The sequence below is a fragment of the Equus asinus genome, chromosome 13, assembly GCF_041296235.1.
Source record: "Equus asinus isolate D_3611 breed Donkey chromosome 13, EquAss-T2T_v2, whole genome shotgun sequence".
Classification (NCBI taxonomy): domain Eukaryota; kingdom Metazoa; phylum Chordata; class Mammalia; order Perissodactyla; family Equidae; genus Equus; species Equus asinus.
Window position 1 is genome coordinate 58,655,753 of NC_091802.1, and position 7,546 is coordinate 58,663,298.

The following is a 7,546-nucleotide window of genomic DNA, read 5'->3' on the forward strand; positions in this document are numbered from 1 at the left end:
ATGGTGAAGTGTTGCAAGCTTTCTCTTGGGAACTGGGGACAAGACCGGGACCCCACCATGACACTTTCATTCAGCATTGATTTGGAGGTCACAGCCAGTGCAGTGAGGAAAGAAAAATAAATAAGATGTAAGGAATGTAAAAGAAGAAATAAACCTGCCATTCTTCACAGTTGATATGTTACCCAGAAAATCCCAAAGGATCTCCAGATAGATGATTAGAATGAGAAGTTGATGGATACAAGGTCAATCTATGAGAATCATTGTACCAGCAACAAACAGAAAATGAAATTTAAAAACAAATACTTATTAGTTATCAATTGTTGCATAACAAATCACCTAAAAAACTCAGTAGCTTAAAAAAACCAAGCATGTACTATATTTCACGATTCTGTAGGTTGGCTGGGCGTTTCTTCCGCTGGCCTTGTGTGGGGTCCCTCCTCTAGCTGGCATTCCAGCTGGAGCTGGTGGCCTGTATTGGCCTCATTCCTGTGTCTGGGGCCTCCCCTGAAAGGGCTGAGACGTCTGGGCCTCCCTCTGCATGCTCTCTTTCATCTCAGACTTCTTCATAGCATGGCAGTCTTAGCACAGAGGTCGGAGGGGGCAACAGCAGAAAGCCCAGGACCTCCTGAGACCTGTGCTCAGAAGTCACCGGCAGCCACTGTGGCCACATTCCACTGGTCAGCCCAGAGAAGGGGTGGGTAGTGGACTCCACCTTTCGACAGGAGGAGATGAGAAGGATTTTCAGTCTTCTTTAATGGATCAAAGACGCCACTTACAAAGTGTCACTTACTAGGAGTAAATCTAACCATCCATGTGTAAGACCTCAATACAGAGAACTAGAAAATATCATTAACAGAAATGCAAAATCTAAATTCATGGATGGTACATTGGTTCTCACCCTCTGAGAAGCAGATGCCTAGACAGGCTTGGATGTACCTAAGATTGACAGTTAAAAAAGGTTATAACTCAGGAACAGCCAGATGGAAGAGATGCAGAGGGCAAGGTATGGGGATAGGGCACGGAGCTCCCATGTTCTCTCTGGGTGCACCCCCCCCCCCCCAGCACCTCCATGTGTTCACCAACCCAGAAGTTCTCGGAACCCCAAAGATCAGGGATTTTTATGGAGGCTTCCTTGCACGGGCATGATTGATCAAACCTCTGGCCATCGGTGGTTAACTCAATCTTCAGCCCTTCTCCCCTCCCAGCAGGCGGCCGGCGGGGGTACAGAAGGTGCCAGCTCACTAATCAAGGTTGGTTCCCTAGCAACCAGCTTTCATCCTTAGGGGCTTCCCAGAAGTCACCTCATTAACATATACTCTGGGGTGGCTGAAAGGGGCTTGTTATAGATAACAAAAGACACCTTTACATTCTTTTTTTCTTATGGAAATAAATTTTATTTTTAATTTTCCAAGTAAAAAAGCTGTAACTTTAAATAAATTGTTGACAAGACTTAATTGATATCTTGTTAACCTTATACAGCATTAATGTTTTGTTTTTCTTGAAAAGACTCAAATACACTTGTATTGCATCCTTTAGAAAATAAACTAAAAGATGCTTGCATTTAAAAAGTTCTGTGAAGAACATTCTACCACATGCATGTTTTTCATGATACTTGAAAACTGAGTTATATTTTGTCATTAAAAACTTAGTTATATCATACTTATATTATATGTTATTTATATTATATATTATGTGTCATATTATATGTAATTTTACCTATCTCTTAGAAGAAAAAATAACACAATTGAAATAACTGGCTCACTAATCTTTAGTTCTGTTTCCACAAATAAAACCTATCACTTGGCACAATGAGAAAGCAGAAAATAATATGCAAAACAAGAAGAGCTAAGCTGAAATCAATTATCCCTATCAAAAGATAACAGATTAAGCGTGGGACATCAACATGACACTGTTTATTTTTTTCTACCATTTAACTAAGGCTCAAAGATAATAAAAATAATGTACCATCCATCAGTGTGTATGAATTCCTTATCACATTTTCCCTATTTTATAAGGAAAGGAAATAGGTTTAATGTTTAAGGAAGACTACTGAAATGTTATCACTGAAAGGCAATTTTGCAATCACACTGCTCAAGAAGCATCCAGAGGACCCTTTCAGAAAGCAGGCTGCTGTTCACGCCCCAAATGGAGATTAGTTGATCCTAAGTAAACACGAGGGAAAAAATGAAAACACTTTTTGTCCTCATTCATACTGCTCCCTCCACCCCGGGAATTCAGATTAAATGGATTTTAAAGATCTCTATTTTATTTTATTTCGTTATATCTATTTTCGCAACTTAATGTAAATGAAAAGCAACATTCATTTTTAAATAAAATCATAACACTGTTTTTGAAACTGGACAAAGTGTTCTCCTCATGTAAGAGAATGAGTTCAACAGCAAATTCTTGTAACCAGACAATTATTTACCATAATCAATTCAGGTGTAAATTGAAGCTTTCTCACGTTATTTTCAAGTCAAGCAGAGACAATTAGGCCACTGACGTCATTTCCGCATCCAAGGCGTTTAAGGCAGAGTCATCTTTCAGTTCCAGTTCCTCTAAATCTTTGTCTACAGTTGTAACAGTTTTCTTCCAGCATTTCTTGGGAAGTGCGTCATTAGCACAAGTTTTTCTCATTGTAGTGCTTGGCAATTTCTTCAGATCAAAATCCTGTTCCCTGAGAGTTTTCAGATTATCTGCATTTACAGCGTCTGGAACCTCAAGGCCGCATGCATCCTTGTATCCTTCATACCCGCTGTTGCTCACGCTCCGTCGTGCGCTTGCTGACTGTCTCCTGGGAACAGCGCGCCCTCCCTGCCTGTCTTTGATGCTGTTATGTAATTCAGTCTGCTCCTGCTCACTGTTGAATCGATTTAAACACCTGTCAGTTAATTCACAAGCATCTTTCTCTGAATAGCCTACTTTTTGGGGATCAAAATGATTCTGAAACCACTGCAGTTTTTCATCAACAAGGTTGAGACGCAACTCCTCTTCATTCTTCAGCCTTTCATTTTTCTCTTGTCTGTGAGCCTCTCTCATAATTTGATCTGCTTTTCTACTGTATGGATGGATGACTTTTTTCTCCCATCCTACAGTTTTTCCCTTTGGTGCCTTCGGCTGAGTTACATCCTCGAGGCCTCGGGCGACCTCCGCACTCCAGGCCCCGAGCAACCTCACCAACAGCAGCGCAGAAGCTCACCGGGCGACTCCAGCCCAAACACACGGGGGGCCCGAGAAGCTGGGGCAGACCCTACATTCTTATCACCTAGGAAATTTCAAGGGTTTTAGGAGCTCTGTGCCAGAAACAAGACCAAGTATACATTTCCTACTATAAATTACAATATCGCAGAATCCAAAACAGAGTCAAGTATGTCTGGACACTTGATTTTCCAGAAATAATCACTGAAGAGCATGGGGTGAAGACAGCCTTCCCCAAAACCATGAATGAGTGGGGTTGTATCATATGGATGGTACAAAAGAAAACGGCCTCCTCCGTCACATCATAAACAAAAAAGCCCAGGTGAGCAGGAGATCCGAAGGTGAAAGGCACAACAATGAAGCTTCTAGAAAATAACAGATGATGGAGAGTTACCTAACCCTAAGGGACCGGTGACCCACAAGTGGGTCTTTTTGCCCAGAGTTGCTCACGCCAATAGAAGGGGACTGGGGGTTCGGAACAGCAGAGCAGAACCTTTACTTACTGAGCAGTGAATGGAGGAGGCAGAGGTCGTGCTCTAAAACACCTTCTCCCGGAAGGGAAGGTGAGCATGGTCCTCATGGGACGTGAATGCAGAGGGGTCTCCGCGTCACGGCTCAGGGCGGGGGGCATTTGGGGAAGGCACAGGCTTCCTTTCTTGCACGTGGCACCCTTTGCACACATTTCCTTTTGTGCATGGCTCCCCATCGCCGTCTTGGACCTTTCTGGTTTGGACCAGTTCTGATGTTTGGCCATCTGGCAACGTTCTGCCTTGGTTCCTATAAGAAAGCAAAACTTAAAACAAAGTATTAGACATGGAAAATGTTTCAGGGACTTCCCTGGGTGACAGGAGTACTTCATATTTTCATGACTTTGGGGCAGGGAAGTGTAACCGCCAGCCCTCTGGTATCGGCTCAACTGACCCCATCTCTTATCAACAGAGTGAAGGAGGATTGTCTTTCAGAAAAACTGCAAAGTCACGTAGCCAGGGCATGCGCAAAAGAAGGAATCGTGACCCGAAACGACCTCAGAACCAAAGACCCTCCTCCCCACAGAACCCAAGGACCAGGACAGGATGGAAATTTGAAAGTCGGACTCTTATCAGAAGCTAGGGGTCCATCGTTCAGGAAGATCTGGTGTTCAAATTCCTTCCCCACATCATCAAAAACGTTTAGAACGCCATCATAAACGTTTAGAACCCTGTCATAAATGTTTATAACCTCACCATAAATGCTTGAAGCCCACCAATCAGAGCCTGCCCCACCAGCGTTTCCACGTGCAGCCCGTTCTCCCTAACCTCTTAAATTTTGCCCCAAATCCTGAATCTGGGAATCAGATCTGAGGGCGCACGCCCCCTGTCTCCCTGGACATCCGTCTCGCAGAATAAAAGCTGATTTTTCCCCCAAGGCGGATGCCATAATTAATTGGCTTATTTATGCGCATCGGGCAGAGAACCCCAACTTTGTGCCGTAACAGAAGCACATTTTGAAAAAGACACAAAAGCACTAGTCATAACAGAAAAGGCTGACGAATTCCATCCACTGCAGCAAAGTAAGGACTGCTTTGGAACAGAAATTACAAAGTATTTAGAACTTAATGGGAATGGAAGTGCTACATGGCCAGCCCTGTGGGAGGCAGGGAAAATCACTCTCAGAGAGAAGTGGGTCCCCTCCACTGTATTCACGTGAAAACAAGAAAGGCTTAAAAATAAGTGAACCAACTGTCCACTTCTGAAAGCAGAAAAAGAACAACAAAATAAATCCAAAGAAAATAACAGGAAAGAAAATAAAAGTGGAGATAGTGAAATAGAAAACAAACAAAAAAATAGAACAGAATCAAGAGCGTGTGTTTTGAAAAGACTAATAAAATAGACAGTCCTTCAGCAAAAAGCACCAAGAAAACAAGAAAGAAGACACAAATAAACAACATCAGAATTAAAGAGACGGCAGAACCAAGAAATTAAAAACTGTGATTAGGAAAGACTTAATACTCCACATTTGAAAACCTCAATGAAACGGACACTTTTCTAGGAAAACATTTATTAGCAAAGTTGGCTGGGGAAGAAAGAGAAAAATCTGAATAGGTCAATAACCAAAAAGGAAGATGAAATATTAAAGACCTATCCCCAAAGGGTATCTGGAAGTTGGATAATAAGAAACAGACACAACTAAACTGAACAATTATTAGCTAAAAATGCAGGAGAATATCTTTGTGACCTTGAAGTCGGGATGGTCCTCCTAAACAGGAGAAAACAGCAAAGCCATAAAGGACGACGTTAACAAATGTGACCATATCGAAATCTAAAACACCTATGCCACAAAGTCTTTGAGAATTCCAAGAACAGCACACACATGTGCTCCATTTCTGTGTATGAGGCAGAATATGATTATCCAGAATGTGACAGCCTCCTACACATCACAGCAGAAATGTGCAAAGGCCCCAAAAGGACTGACTCAAGAAATAACTCCTTCCCAAACGGCTGAGCAATACCAAGAGCTGTGCAACTTCAAGTGAAAACAATAGCGAGACACCTGCGTGCACCCAGCAGGTGAGCAACAGTCCTAAAGTTCCATGATATCAATGTCTGAGAGGTTGTGGGGCAACCCATACTGACCCCCACCCTGCTGGGGAGAATGTCAATGGTGGGGCCGCTTTGCACAACAGTTTATGAGTGAAAATGTCCGTGCTGTTACTGTGAGCAACGCTACTTGTATGTTTTTATCTGAAAAAGAAAAAAACATACAGTATGTGTGTCCTTGAAGGTTTATACAATGTTTATTTTAACATTTAAAAAATAATTGTAGTTTGCTATTTAAATGTCCACTGATGGGTATACAGGTAAGTAGAATATATGTGTTAAAATGGTAGCGTATTAAGTAACAGTCAAAATGAACAAATTAGAGCTATATAAATCAACGTGGCTTGGTTTCAAAAATATTGCTGGGTGAAAAAAACAAGATACAGAATAATGTGTACAACACGACCCCACGTTCATAAAACACAAACAACATGATACAGTTGCACCTACATACAGGTGCATAAAAGTATTCTAAGACATCTGGAAGGATACAGGCCATCCTGACAGCATTGATGGAATATTGAGGGGTCTCCGGAGGACAGGGGGAGGCAAGGAAACCGGGAGGAGTGTGGATTAAAGGGAACATTAATTTTATTTGCAATGCTTTAAATTTTTAAAAGGAGAAGATGAATGCAATGTTCATGTAATTATAACAATAATAATATGGGGACCCAGTAAGGGCAGGCATCCCAGGTTTGCCATCTTATCTCGGAGGGAGAACTCTGTAAAAGGGAGCAACAGTCAAAAGACTTTAATGTGATTTTTATTCATGCCCCAGCTGGTCTGAGGCGTCTATCTGAATAGAGGGAAAGCAGGGTTTATCACAGAAGGATTGCAATGAGAAAGAATAAGCTAACAAGATTTTGCAGAAAAAGGATAATAGCCTTGCAAAGCAGGCTATTGTTTAGAGAGGTTTTTCTAAATTCCTGTATCCCCCCGCCATAAATTCAGCGACTGTAATAAATACCCAAGTAGTATTGGCTTAAATCAGACAGAAGTTTATTTTCCTTACAGAGGAGTCCGGACACAAGCAGTCCAGGGCGATACTGTGGTCTGTGCTATCGGGGACCCAGGCCCCTTCCCCCATGTTGCTCTGTGTCCTCCACATGTGGCTTCCATCTAATGGTCTCAGATGGCGGCTGTAGTTCCCACCATCACATCCTCACACCCACCTGGCAGCTAGCAGGAAGCAGGGAAGAAGTGGAGGGCCTGCCCCTGTGTTTTGCAGGCACAACCAGATTACGCACATCACTTCCACTCTCGTCTGGAAACCAGAACTTGCTCCCACGGCCCCTCTAAGCTGTAAGGGCTGCTGGGGAATGTTGTCTTTATCTGGGCAGCCATACAGCCAGCTGACACACAGGGCTTCTACTTCTAAAGGACACGGGGAGGAAAGAAGGGATGCGGGGGACAAGGAGTTCCTGCCACACCCTTCTGCATATCAACAACCAAGCCTGTGGAACAGGTCCTGTCCACTCACCTGATTCTGGTTTCTGGCCCCAGGACATTGTGGGACACCATAGGGAGAGGGGGAAGGAGGGCAAAGCAGGCAGATGTGAACCTAGGTCTCCCACGGCGGGCCTGGCAGAGGGGTGGGGGCAGTAGCCAGCACAGGTAACATGAGGCCACTCCGCAACACCAAGCTGGTGGCTCAGGATGGTCAGGTAGGGAAGGTCCCCAGGCTCAGCTTTCCTGAGCCAGCCTGGCTTCCTGTGCTGGTGTGGATGGAGCAAAGGACAACTGAGGGCCCACCAGGAGGCATCAGAGGAGCC

At 43.6% G+C, this 7,546-nt stretch overlaps 1 pseudogene; it reads right to left on the bottom strand.

Annotated features, from left to right (window-relative positions):
* Positions 1-1,498: 1,498 nt before the first annotated feature.
* LOC106845018 (translation machinery-associated protein 16 pseudogene) lies at positions 1,499-7,282 on the bottom strand (annotated as a pseudogene).
* Between the last annotated feature and the right edge of the window lie 264 nt (positions 7,283-7,546).